Source organism: Tursiops truncatus, chromosome X (genome assembly GCF_011762595.2).
Source record: "Tursiops truncatus isolate mTurTru1 chromosome X, mTurTru1.mat.Y, whole genome shotgun sequence".
Taxonomy (NCBI): domain Eukaryota; kingdom Metazoa; phylum Chordata; class Mammalia; order Artiodactyla; family Delphinidae; genus Tursiops; species Tursiops truncatus.
The window spans coordinates 52,237,422-52,251,421 of NC_047055.1; the positions used below are offsets into that span (position 1 = coordinate 52,237,422).

Here is a 14,000-nt window from a genome sequence, read left to right on the forward strand (position 1 = left end):
TTTTGAGGGATCAACTAAAATAAGCTATTTCAATTTGCATTCTGTGAGAATATTTCCCTTCCAAACTATTTTCCACAGATAGAGCCAGTGTATAAATATCCAAGGGAAAAATGAGGAAGTGTCAAAGGATTATTTGATGTTACATAATGATACACTACACGATTCATACAAAAAATTACTTCCTTCATATATTTTATGTTTCTTAACATTAAAAAATTTATTAATGTATAGACTTTTGCGGTGAATATTGCCATTGACTGATCTGAAATACAAGAACTTTTAACAATTTTTGAGATGCTGCAGACCCCTACCTTTCACCACAACAGTTTCAACTTAGCTGTGTTTTCCGATTAGAATTTCAAGCTAAACTGTTTTTGTGAGTACTTCTTACCAATTAAATTCAGTCATTTTACTCATTTCACACATTTGTATCAAGTTCCTCTTTTGTCCGTGGAATAGTTAACCCTAATTTTATCATGATGTGATCAAGGAAGTTCTAATTGTGTATTAAAAGTACAAAGCTGTTGTAGGTCTGTTACTAGCATCGAACAAGAGCAACAGCAACAACAAAAATCCAGGAAGATGTATCATTTTGGACCATGCAGTTCTAAAAGGAGAAAAACAGTTAAGCAAGCTAAGGTGAAATCACAGATGGTTCTCACCATATATGTTAAATATTTTAATGGTTATATCAAAAACTGGAAATAAACCTCTAGGCTTGTTGTTGTTTATTTTTTAGAAAAGAAATATAGAGCATCATGGTTAACATAGTTTATGTGCTCTCTTTTAAGTATGTCAATAATGTTTTTCTGTTTTCAAATTTCAGATGTGAAGTACTGACAATAACCATTACATTGTTAGCTTCTTAGTACACTAGTTGCAGAAATACTTTTAAGCAACTATTTATGATTTATGTATGCATCAAATATAATTTTGACTCCAAAGTATACAAATCTAAACCTTTGTTTTAACAATAGTTTCAAGTCATGCAAAAAAATATAAACAGGGAAATGTCATAATACAGAAAAACATATTAAAGGCATCTAATAAAAATTACTTCCTTTGTATATTTTATGTTTCTTAATATTAAAAAATAATGTATAGATTTTGGGGGTGAATATCCCTATTGTCTGAACTCAAATACAAGCATTTTTAACAATTTTTGAGGTGCTGGAGAGCACTACCTTTCACAACTGTTTCAATGTAGCTATGCTTTCCTATTAGAATTTCCAACTAAACTGTTTTTGTGAGTACTTCTTACCAATAAATAAACAGCATATGGTTTTTTTTGTTTTTTTGTTTTTTTTGCAGTATGTGGGCCTCTCACTGTTGTGGCCTCTCCCGTTGCGGAGCACAGGTTCCGGACGCGCAGGCTCAATGGCCATGGCTCACGGGCCCAGCAGCTCCGTGGCATGTGGGATCTTCCCGGACCGGGGCACGAACCCGCGTCCCCTGCATCGGCAGGCGGACTCTCAACCACTGCGCCACCAGGGAAGCCCAACAGCACATCTTTTTAAAAGTTAAGTTTTTTGTTGTCTAACTCAAGTATGATTTAATAATGTGAGTTTAATGAGCCAATTTAAGTTTACTAAGTTTTAAAATATGTAATTGTTACAACTTTACTGAGGTATAATTGTTATACAATAAATCATACACAAAGTGCACAATTTGATAAGCTTTGAAATATGTGTACATCCTTGACACCAAGAGCACAAATTCGTGAACATATTCATCACCCCAAAGATCCCTGCTACTCCCGACTCCGTAAGTAACCACTGTTTTATGCTTTACGTCATTATAGGTTAGTTTGCATTTTCTACAATTTTATGTAAATGGAACCAAACAGTATGTAGTCTTTTTTAATCTAGATTCTTTCATTCAGTATAATTGAGATTCATCTGAATTGTACAAGTATCATTAATTCGTTTCTTTTTTATTGCCAAGTAGTACGTAGTATTCTGTTGTATCGATATATCAATGTGTGTTTTTCCATTCACTTATTGATGGACATTTTTGAGTTGTTTACCGTTTTTGATTAGTACAAATAAAGCTTTTAGAAACATTCCTATACAAATTTTTATAGAGACATAAAGTTTCATTTATTTGGGGTAAGTAGTCATGAGTGGAATGGCTAGATCATATGGCAGGTGTGTATTTATCATCTTAATAAACTTCCGAACTGTTTACCAAAGTGGTTGTACCATTTGCATTTAGACTAGCAGTTTTCCACTTCCTCCACACCCTCACCAACCCTTAGCTAATGATTGGTCAGTATGGTCAGTTTTTAACATTTTAGCCATTCTAACTGGTATGTAACTACAATTTTAATTGGCATTTCCCTAACGACTAATGATACTAAGCATCTTCTCATGTCTTTCTTTGCCATCTGTATACCATCTTTGGTGAACTATCTGTTCAAATCTTTTGTCTATATTTTAATTACATTCTTATTTTTGAGTTTTGAGAGTTCTATAAATTCTGAATCCACATCCTCTATCAGATATATGCTTTGCAAATTTATTTCTTAATCAGCGGCTTGCCTTTTCATTCTCTTAAGTGTTTTTTGAAGAGATTTAAAATTTTGAAGTTAAATTTACCAATTTGTTCTTTTACAGATCATGATTTTTGATGTCATATTTAATGATACTGCCTGATCCAAAGTCATAAATCTTTTCTCCTGTTTTTTCTAAAATTTTCATAGTATTAGGTTTTACATTTAAGTCTATGATCTATTTTGAGTTAATTTCTGTATATGTTGCAAGTTATGGATCAATATTTATTTTTTGCACCTCGATATCCAATTTCTTCAGTACAATTTATTGAAAATACTATCCTTCTTTAAATTACCTTTGCACCTTTGCCACAATTTGGTTGTCCATAAACATGTAGGTTTATTTCTGGAGTCTCTTTTCTATCCCACTGATCTATGTGTCTACCCTTCTATCAATACTACGTGCATTTCTTTACTGTAACTTTACAATAAGTCTTGAAATTTGAATTGTTAGCTGTCTAAATTTGTTCCTCCTTTTCACAGTTGTTTAGGCTATTCTAGATCTTGTTCATTTCCACAACAGTTTTAGAATCAGCTTGCCAGTTTCAAAAAACTCTGTGATTTTGAAAGGGGTAGTGTTAATTTACAGATAAACTTGTGGGAGAATTAATATCTTAACAATAACAAGACTTTTGACCCATAAGCAAAGTATATTTCTATTTAATAGACTTTCTTTGACTTCTGTCAGTAATGTCTTGCATGTTTCTGTAAATTTTATCCCTATTTAGGATTTTTATGCTATAGTAAATGGTACTGTTTTATTTTTAAAATATTTATTTACTTATTATTTTTATTGAAGTATAGTTGATTTACAATGTGTTAGTTTCTGATGTACATCAGAGTGATCAGTTCTACATATATATATATATATATATATATATATATATATATATTCTTTTCCATTATAGGTTATTATAAGATACTGAGTATAGTTCTCTGTGCTATACAGTAAGACCTTGCTGTTTATCTATTTTATATGCAGTAGTTTTTATACCTGCTAATCCCAAACTCCTAATTTATCCCTCCCCCTTGTATTGTTTTATTTTAAATTCCAATTTATCATTATCCCTTGCAAGTGTAAAGAAATACAATTGTTTTTTGTAAATTGATCTTGTATTCTGCAAACATGCTAAATTCACTCATTCAAATAGCTCTTATGTAGATTCCATTGAATTTTCTACATAGAGAATCATGCTGTCTGTGGACAGTCTTATTCCTTCATTTCCAATATGAATGTCTTTTATTTCTTTTTGTTGCCTAAATACACTGGCTAGAACCTCTAGAATCATGTTTAAATCAGTGCTGAGAATGGATATCCTTGTCTCGTTTTTGATATTCAGGGAAAAGCCTTCAGCTTTTCACCACTATTGTGATGTTAGCTCTACGTTTTTCATAGATGCCCCAAATCAGGTTGTAGAAGTTCCTTTCTATTCCTACCTTGCTGAGAATTTTTATAAGGATCAGATGATAGATTTTGTTAAATGTCTTTTCAGCAACCTTTATGCTGATCATGTGTTTTCTTTCTTCTTTAGTTTCTTTTTAATATGGTAAAATGTATTGATTAATTTTTGAAGGTTAAACCTTTCCTCCATTCTAGTATAAACCCCACTTGATCATGATGTATATGATGATGAGTCTGATATAATTTGATATAATTTTGTTTAGAATTGTGCATCTATATTCATCAAGGAGACTGGTCTTTAGTCTTCTTTTGTTGCTGATGTTTGATTTGGTATGAGGATTGTCCTGGACTGATACAATGAAGTGGGAGATACTCTCTCCACTTCAATTTTCTGGAATTTTTTTTGTGGAATTAGTGTTTTGTGTTCCTAAAACACTTGGTAGAATTCACAAGTGAAGCCACCTGGTCTTGTTTCCTGTGCGTGAAGGCTTTAAACCATAATTTTTTTATCTTTAATAGATATGAGACTCTTCAGCTTATCTATTTATCCTTTAGTAAGCTTTAGTAGTTTGTGTTTTTCAAGTAATTTTAATATTTCATCAAAATTGTCAAATTTATAGGTGTAAAGTTTTTCATAATATCCCCTTTTTATCTTTAAAATAGTTTTAGAATCTGTAGTGATGTCATACCTCCCTAACTGCGGATACTAGTAAGTTGTATTCTCTCTCTTCTTTTTTTAGGATCAGTCTGGCTAAGGATTTATCAACTTTAATTTTATTAATTTTTCTCAAAAAATCAAATTTTGGTTTGATTGTTTTTCTGTGTTTTTTTTTTTTCTGTTTCCAATTTCATTGGTTTTGGCTTTGGTATTTATTATCTATCTTTACTATTTCCTTTTTTATGAATATTTTGAGTTTAATTTGTTCTTCTTTTTCTGGTTACTTAAAATGGAGCCTGATGGGCTTCCCTGGCTGTGCAGTGTTTGAGAGTCCGCCTGCTGATGCAGGGGACACGGGTTCGTGCCCTGGTCCGGGAAGATCCCACATGCCGTGGAGCGGCTGCACCCATGAGCCATGGCCGCTGAGCCTGCGTGCCCGGAGCCTGTTTCTCTGCAACGGGAGAGGCCACAACAGTGAGAGGCCCGCGTATCACAAAAAAAAAAAAAAAAAAAAATGGAGCCTGAGGTCACTGATTTTATACTTTACTTCTTTTCTAATAAAAGCATTATAAATGTCCTCCTATTTCCTGGTTTAGTAGCATCCCACAAATTCTGATAAATCGATGTTTTCATTTTCATTCAGTTCAAAACATTTTCTTATTGGAGCCACACTTCTTATTTAGAAGTGTGTTATTTAGTTTTCAATTATTTGGACACATTTTCCAGATGTCTTTCTCTTACTGATATATAATTTTATCCCATTGACCTTCACCAAAGGTACAAACATCTGATTATAAGATGCTAGAGATGTAATGTACAACATGGTGATTATAGTTACCATTGTTGTATGATACATATGAAAGTTGTTAAGAGAGTAATCCTGAGTTCTCATTACAAGGAGAAAATTCGTTTTCTCTTTTTTTCCATTTGTGTTTATTGTATCTATATGAGTTGATGGATGTTAGCTAAACTTACTGCGGTAATCATTTCACTATATATGTAAGTCAAACCTTTATGTTGTACACCTAAAAATCACACAGTGATATATGCCAATTATACTTCAATAAAACTGGAAAACAGAGAAAACATAAATAAAATAAAAGGTATTTTTTGTAGGCAGCATTATAGTAGTCTAGTTTTTTTTAAATAGAATCTGACAGTCTCTTCATTTTAATTAAGGTGTTTAGACCCATTACACTTAATTTGATTATTGATATGTTTATGATTAAGTTAATAATTTTGCTATTTGTTTTCTATTTGTCCTTTGTTCTCATTTTCCTTTTACTGCCTTCTTTTAGATAGAACATTTTTGTGATTCAATTTTATCCTCCTTGTTCTCATTTTAGATATCTTTTAAATTATTATTTTAGTGGTTACTTTAGAATTAATTTTCTATATCTTTAACTTATCACAGATATCTTCAATTGATATAATTCAATTGATACAATTGATTATACTAATTCATATATAATATAAAAATTTACAATAATGTACTTCCATTTTTCCTCTCCCAGCTGTTAGCCATTATTGAAATACACTTTACTTTTTACTTGTGTGTGCTATAAAATCCACAATATATTGTCTTTCATTTTGTTTAGTAAAGTTACCTTAAAGGAGAGTTAAATAATGAGAAAATATCTTATATATTTGCCCTGTAATCATTATTTCTAGTGTTCTACATTCCTTTATATACACCCACATTTTTATCTTATGTTTTTTCTTTTTTCTTGAAGAACTTCCTTTAACATTTCTTGTAATGCATGTCTGCTGGTAAGAAATCCTTTCAGCTTCTGTATGTCAAGAATATCTTTATTTTGCTTTCAGTTTTAAAAGATATCTTCCCTGGCTATTTTTTTTTCTTTTAACACTTTAATGATGTTCCTCTACCATCTTCTCACTTGAATTGTTTCAGACAATAAGTCTACCATCATCTTTGCTACTATCTATGTAATGTGTCCCATTTGTCTGGCTGCTTTTGAGAAATTTTATTATTATGAGTTTGGTGTAGGCTTTTTTAATGTTTCTTGTGCTTGAGGTTCACTAAACTTCTTGACCCTGTGAGTTAATAATTGTCATGAAGTTTGGAAAATTTTGCCATTATTAATTCAAATATTTTTTCTGCCTATCTCACATTTCTCCTTCTTGGAATCCAGTTCCTCATATATAAAGCTGCTTAAAGTTGTCCCACAGCTCAGTTACTCTTTTTATCATTTTAAATTCATTTTTCTGTATTTCATGTTGGATAATTTGTATCGTGATTTCTTCATATTAACCAATCTTTTCTTCTTCCATGTCTAATCAGATGTTAATCCCATCCTGTACTAATTCCATCTCATAGATTGTAGCTTTCATCTATAGAAGTTTGATTTGTCTCTTTAATGTCTTTCATATCTAAACCTAATGTTTTGAACACATAGAATACAATTATAATAAATTTTTAAATGTCACTTTATGCTAATTCTCATACCTGTGTCAGTTCTGGGTCAGTTTCTATTGATTGATTATTTTCCTCATTATAGGTTATGTTGCCCTGATTTTGTGTATGCCTGGTAATCTTTCTTTGGATGCCATTCATTTTGCATTCACTTTTTTGGCTGTTGGATATTTTTCTATTCTCATAAATATTATTGAGCTTTTATCTGGGATGCATTTCATTTATTTGGAAATAGTTTGATCAAGTCTTCCCTTTGTTATTTGTTGGATAATTCCAAAGTAATACTCCATCTAGGGCTAAATAGTCCCCACTGCTAAGCAGGACCTTCCTGAGTATTCTACTCAATACCCCAGAAATATGAATTTTTCCAGTCTGGCTAGTGGGAACAAGTACTGTTCCAGCTTTATGCAAGCAACTGACACCATTCTATAATACAACCAGAAGGTTTTTCACTGGCCTCAGATGGTTTCCTCACACAGACACTGATGTGTAAACTGAGGAATACCCAAGGGAGACCTTCTAGTGATCCCCAGAGCTTCCTTTCTGTGTAGCTCTCTTCACTTCATCACTGTGTCCTGGAAACTCTAGCCACCTTGGTCTCTTTGGATTCCCATCTCTGTCTCCTCAACTCAGGGAGTTTCCAGGCTCCATCTGGATTACCTCTCCCTGTGCTGTGCCCTGGAAACTCCCTCAAGATTGTAAACTGTGGTAATCTTAGAGTTTACCTCATTTGTTTCCTGTCTCTAAGGGATCACTGTCCTTCATTGCCTGAGGTTCACAGCTTTAGAAATGTCGTTTTATACATTCTCTCTCTCTCTCTTTGGGTTGTTTCAGATGGTATGATAAAGCTGGCCCCTTTTACTCCACCTTGGGCTGAGGCAGAAGTTTTTTTTTGTTTGTTTTGTTTTTTTCTTTTTGCGGTATGTGGGCCTCTCGCTGTTGTGGCCTCTCCCATTGTGGAGCACAGGCTCCGGACGTGCAGGCTCAGTGGCCATGGCTCACGGGCCCAGCCACTCCGTGGCATGTGGGATCTTCCCGGACTGGGGCACGAACCCGTGTCCCCTGCATCGGCAGGCGGACTCTCAACTACTGCACCACCAGGGAAGCCCAAGGCAGAAGTTTTTAAGTAGTTTTATAAACCACAGGTGTGCTTCTGAGGATGTACCTTGTGAAAACATACAGGTTCCAATTCAGAAATTTCAGGCAACGTTGACTTCTCCAACCTTTGGCTATTAAAGGGAACTTGTAGTAACTTTGATTCAAGGCAGTACTTATTCATGCATATTATCACTCTTTTGAAAATTTGATGTGAATATGTGTACATGATAGAAGCTTATGCATTTTCTGAAGGGATTAGCACAGTTTCATTATTTCATGTCCTAGTGCTAGTTTTCTCAGTATGGGAAGAATTACATAACATTAAATGGCCAACTTAAAATTAATGGTGGCTTTATTGGCACAACTAGACAAATAGACATACATAATGAATTTAATTCAATTGCATGAGATATAAAGGTCTTATTTGCATGAGGAAATTGAGCTTAATTTTTTAAGTTGATGAAGAAAAATGGCTGAAATTCTGCCATATGCTGAAGGAAAGTTATGTACAGGCACTAAAGGCAAAGAGTGACACTGTAATACTTTAAACTGAGACCAACTAATAAATGTAATCACTACTCTGCACATATAGTGAAAGCTATGCATATCAGAATCACAATTAGAAATCAGAGGATTATTGAAATTAACACAGGATTATCAAATATGTTTCCTCATATATTTTTAGATTCATAAAAATGTGGATAAAATAAATTAGTAAAACTGATAACAGTAATATCACAAGCATCCAATATCCAGACCTCTTAAATGCTGTTGCATTCATTTGAAGTAAATGCTGTTTCACTTTCTACATGATGCATAAATTTTGTACTTTTAATATTTCTTACTATATATGATGCACTGAAACATTATTCTGATTTAAATCACCAGGCATGTTTGTTTTACAAATTGCATAAGATAATTGGACAGATAGTACTTAAGAGGAAAGTGAAGAATTTCATGTACTAGGTAAGAATTTTTTTTTTAATTCCACTATGCTTCTGAAAATATAACAGCTCAGTATTGGTGTATATTACTGTTTAAAAGGAAAAATAGTCATGTAAACTGAGTTATAGACATATGGAAGATGCTCATTCTTTTGTTTTCCTTCTTATTATGTATATTGAGGGTTGAATGAAAAAAGTCAGTGAGTTTAAACCATCCTCATTTATAAAATCTGTATATAGCCTTAGAAAGATGGATTAATATTAGGTGGCAATTATATAATCAGTTATATAGCATTGCAATGTAGACTCTTAAAGCTATTTTAATTTTACAAAAATTATTCTTTTGCCAGTTGTGACTTTGAATTAAAGTACTTAAGTCATTATCTAAATAATTAAAATAACATGTGACATATTTAAGCTTATTGAAAAAATAGTTAATACTAACAGTAAGAAAGTGGTAAGCATCCTCATTGAATATCCAAAAAAAGATAAAATATTAAGCCCATCCAATTATCATTTTCTTAATAATACTTTGATACAGATAAGCTATGAACTTTTACTCATTCAAGGCTTGATGCTATAATAATACAGAAACCTAGCCTACATCTGAACTTAAATCATAAATCAATCACAGATCATTCCTTTCAGGATTCTCAAAGACCAAATCCAAGCAAATAACTTAAAGTGTTATCTTCAAGTTAATGGCAAATGGCAAAAATCATAAGCAAGGAACCATTTCCAATGTTATTCAAATTATACTTTCTAAGGGGCAGGCTATATATTTCAAAGAGGAGCTATATGTTTCAAAATGATAAACAAGTCAGGAATGAAAATGCAATTGTAATTTGTAGGAGTTTGAGATAATTATAAGAGGTCAAATATGTTCCTATCTGGGCGTGAACCAGATAAATGTGAAGAAGGCTAACATTACTCAGGAAAGTCTACTTTTCATCTCGGAAGACTACCAATTACTGTTTAACTTCAATCCTTTCCAATTTTTTAGCCACTGTTGACTGCAGAGTACTGAGGAGAAATATTACCCTGGTAGATCCCAATCTACTGAAACCCTGCTCCTGGATCTTATATAACTTGACTGAAAAACATAAAGCACCTCCTGGATAGAACAAAGAAACTGATGCTTCCCCTCAAAGGGACCAGTAACAAAAAAAAAAAAAAAAAGAAAGAAAAAAAGTGACAGGGTTTGGTAGATATTTTAGTGCTAGGTCACTATGGAGGTTTAATTCCATATCATTAAGTTAAGTTAAGTGAAACTCACTGATAATATAAAATAGTGTATAAATTTAGGAACAAATGTTCCTTAAGGAAAATGATTTATCTTTAGAATAAGTGACAGTATAGTGGGGAAAATTTCAATGTAAAGAATAGTACACTGGGCTTCCCTGGTGGCACAGTGGTTGAGAGTCCACCTGCCGGTGCAGGGGACACGGGTTCGTGCCCCGGTCCAGGAGGATCCCACGTGCCGCGGAGTGGCTGGGCCCGTGAGCCATGGCCGCTGAGCCTGCACGTCCGGAGCCTGTGCTCCACAACGGGAGAGGCCACAACAGTGAGAGGCCCACGTACCGCAAAAAAACAAAACAAAACAAAAACAAAAAAAAGAATAGTACACTGAAATTATAAGAAAATACTTTAGCTATCTGTGAAAACTGAAATATTTTCTTTTATCTCTCCCTTATTTCATGAGGTCCTTTTCACTTATCCCTTTAGAACCATTCCTTCACCTAATAACTCTTAAACCTCTTAAACTAGATCTTCTCTAGTAACGGACATTTCTTATATCTATAGCCATGATAAATTGAAAATATGTTCCAATATTCTTTCTCACTTGCATAGGTTATCTTTTTATACAGTGGCTTTTTTAAAATTTGAACTTACTAGGCTTGATAAATAATTGTGATAACACATCTTGCTGAGATATTTTTTACCTGAATTAGCATGCATTGAAAAATACTTGTTTCCCTTTCAAATTTCTGGTCTTCATTGAGCTGTGTCTGTTGAATTTCATTGCTTTGTTACTTTTTGAGTAGCATCTTATAAAATTAACTGTTCTCCTAACAGCCCAATAACTCTCTCTGTTCATTTTCCAGCTTTAAGATAATTTGTTTTAGACACAGTGTTATTTCAGTTTAAATTTACTAACAGATCTACAGTGGGATTCCCGTCTAACTTCTTTCATTTGTCCAGGACTCTCAGGTGGGAAAAGGCAAAACTCAAATTTCCTTTAATTCAGTAAAGAACAACTACAACAAAGGTCCTTCATTGAGGAAAAACCAATGAAGATGGCCACAGTTGGATTTGTGACATATCAGTCATATGAACGTCAACAATTTGATGGATAGAACAAAGTTACTAGGATTTTGTGTAAAAGATTAATTGAACTAGTGTACTCCAAAGTGAGATTTTAAAATCATATATTGACTTTAATTCTAACTTAAACTGTTACCATATAGTTCTGAAGGACTGGATAGGGTCTCCCTAGCCTGTTTTAGCATAGCCCAGAGAGACACATAGACAATGTCCTATAACTAATGTCTATAAACCTTACACCAGTCAGCAACTATCTAGCTAACAGAGGAGTGCTATGTCAAGAATTTCCAATTTTAGCAAAAAACAAAGGTTGAGCTCTAAATCTCTGGGGAAATAAGCCACACTCTCAAAAAAAGCAGATTATCTTTCTTAAAAGTTAGAACTAGAGGCATAACAGCAGTTGACAGACATCTTTAATTGTGGGTACTATTCTAACTCAATCCTGGAGGAAGGAAGTCTTCCCTTGGTGCTGGCAAAATTTGAATGCCACTAATCAATGATTCTTATCACTTGGGCTGTGCTATTCTTCTACAATAACATTCCCATGGTTAGGGACAATTAACAAAGGGAACAGCAAAGAGTAAGATGAAGAAAAAGCCCATCTTAAAAGGAAACAGAGAGTTAAATAACTGAGGTGAAATATTTAGCTATCTTTTAAGAAAAGAATAATGTGTCTGGGATGTTAGGTCTATTGTCCTAATTAACAGACTTAGAATGTTTTCTTTGGATGGAGACATACCCTTAACCACAACTTTGCTATCACCCTTTCTCGAAAGCACACTTAACAAAAGGGCTAGTATACCCTGAGAAAACCATAATTCCAAAAGAGTCATGTACCACAATGTTCATTGCAGCTCTAGTTACAATAGCCAGGACATGGAAGCAATCTAAGTGTCCATCAACAGATGAATGGATAAAGAAGATGTGGCACATATATACAATGGAATATTACTCAGCCATAAAAAGAAATGAAATTGAGTTATTTGTAGTGAGGTTGATGGATCTAGAGTCTGTCATACAGAGCGAAGTAAGTCAGAAAGAGAAAAAAATACCATATGCTAACACATATATGTGGAATCTAAGGGGAAAAAATGGCCATGAAGAACCTAGGGGCAAGATGTGAATAAAGACGCAGACCTACTAGAGAATGGACTTGAGGATATGGGGCGGGGGAAGGGTAAGCTGGGACAAAGTGAGAGAGTGGCATGGACATATATACCCTACCAAACGTAAAATAGATAGCTAGTGGGAAGCAGACGCATAGCACAGGGAGATCAGCTCAGTGCTCTGTGACCGCCTAGAGGGGTGGGATAGGGAGGGTGGGAGGGAGGGAGATGCAAGAGGGAAGAGATATGGGAACATATGTATATGTATAACCGATTCACTTTGTTATAAGGCAGAAACTAACACACCATTGCAAAGCAATTATACTCCAATAAAGATATTTTAAAAAAAAGAATGTTTCTACTCAGAAACCTGATATTTTTGTGTGTGATTTGTTTATTGCTCACCTGTTATGGTTGTTATTACTTTCTCTCTAGTAACTTTTTGAAGGGGAGAATTTAACACTGGTTTCAAGCAATTGGCTTAGGCATGTCTGACACCTAAAATATTCACTTATTCACAGCAACTATCCCATTCTGCAATTCTTATTCACTGACAAGTTTAGAAATAATTGCTTACTACCTAAGCAGTTCATAAATATGCATTGATTTTATCAACAAACTAGAGTATATTTTAATAAAAATGCATCTAAATATATCAAGATTACAGCTCACGTTAATGTTGTCTTTCCTATATATAAGCTGAATTCCTTATTCCTAGAGAAATTTGCTTTAAAATATATCAAGGGCGGAATATCTTCAAATATTTGCATAGAGAACTGCGCTAAATCGTGTTTGAAGGTTGAAATAATGTATTGTAGGTATTTGAACTGCCTATATTGTAATAAGAATCCACTAACATTAAATAATAGTATAAACACCCTCTGATATTTTAACATAGGGTGGTTCACTCTTTCTTTAAGAAGACCTAGTCAATGAGTAGCCCATTCTCTCTCCCAAGGAAATAATTTTCTCTGATGTGTCTGAACTTTCTGAATACAGCTTGGTTTGTTTATTACTTCAGTCTTTCCCTTGGCTCTAATCAGAGATTAATAAGTAGCAACTGCTTTGCAAGGCATAGGTCTGCTTTTACCAGTTAGAGGGGATTTTCAAAATAGGTGAATCAAGACCCCACTTGATAATCCCAAAATAATGTTATAATCAAAACAGTGATGTTTAGGAAGTCAAGAAGTGAAATAATGTTTTTCATGATAAAATTTTTCATGACATCTGCAGAGAATGCATCATTTCAGTATTGGTCACTAAAGGAGGACTTTCCACCCAAAGGTGAAGGAATCATGGTTAACAACAGGTATGTAATTCCAGGAGCCCAACACTCCTGTAAGACTTGTAGGGAGAAAGGGAGTACAAGCAGTCTATACCTCCTATTTGAAATGCTACTTGTAATTAAATCATTAATTTAATAGAATGATTATAAGATGTTTACATTATTAAGTAGATACTATTTAATGATCAGTATGCCTC

The 14,000-nt window shown here is 33.7% G+C and overlaps 1 protein-coding gene across 5 annotated transcripts in view; it reads right to left on the reverse strand.

Moving 5' to 3' along the window:
* PCDH11X (protocadherin 11 X-linked) overlaps positions 1 to 14,000 on the reverse strand; it is a 708,447-nt gene that overhangs the window by 608,790 nt on the left and 85,657 nt on the right. The window lies entirely within an intron of this gene.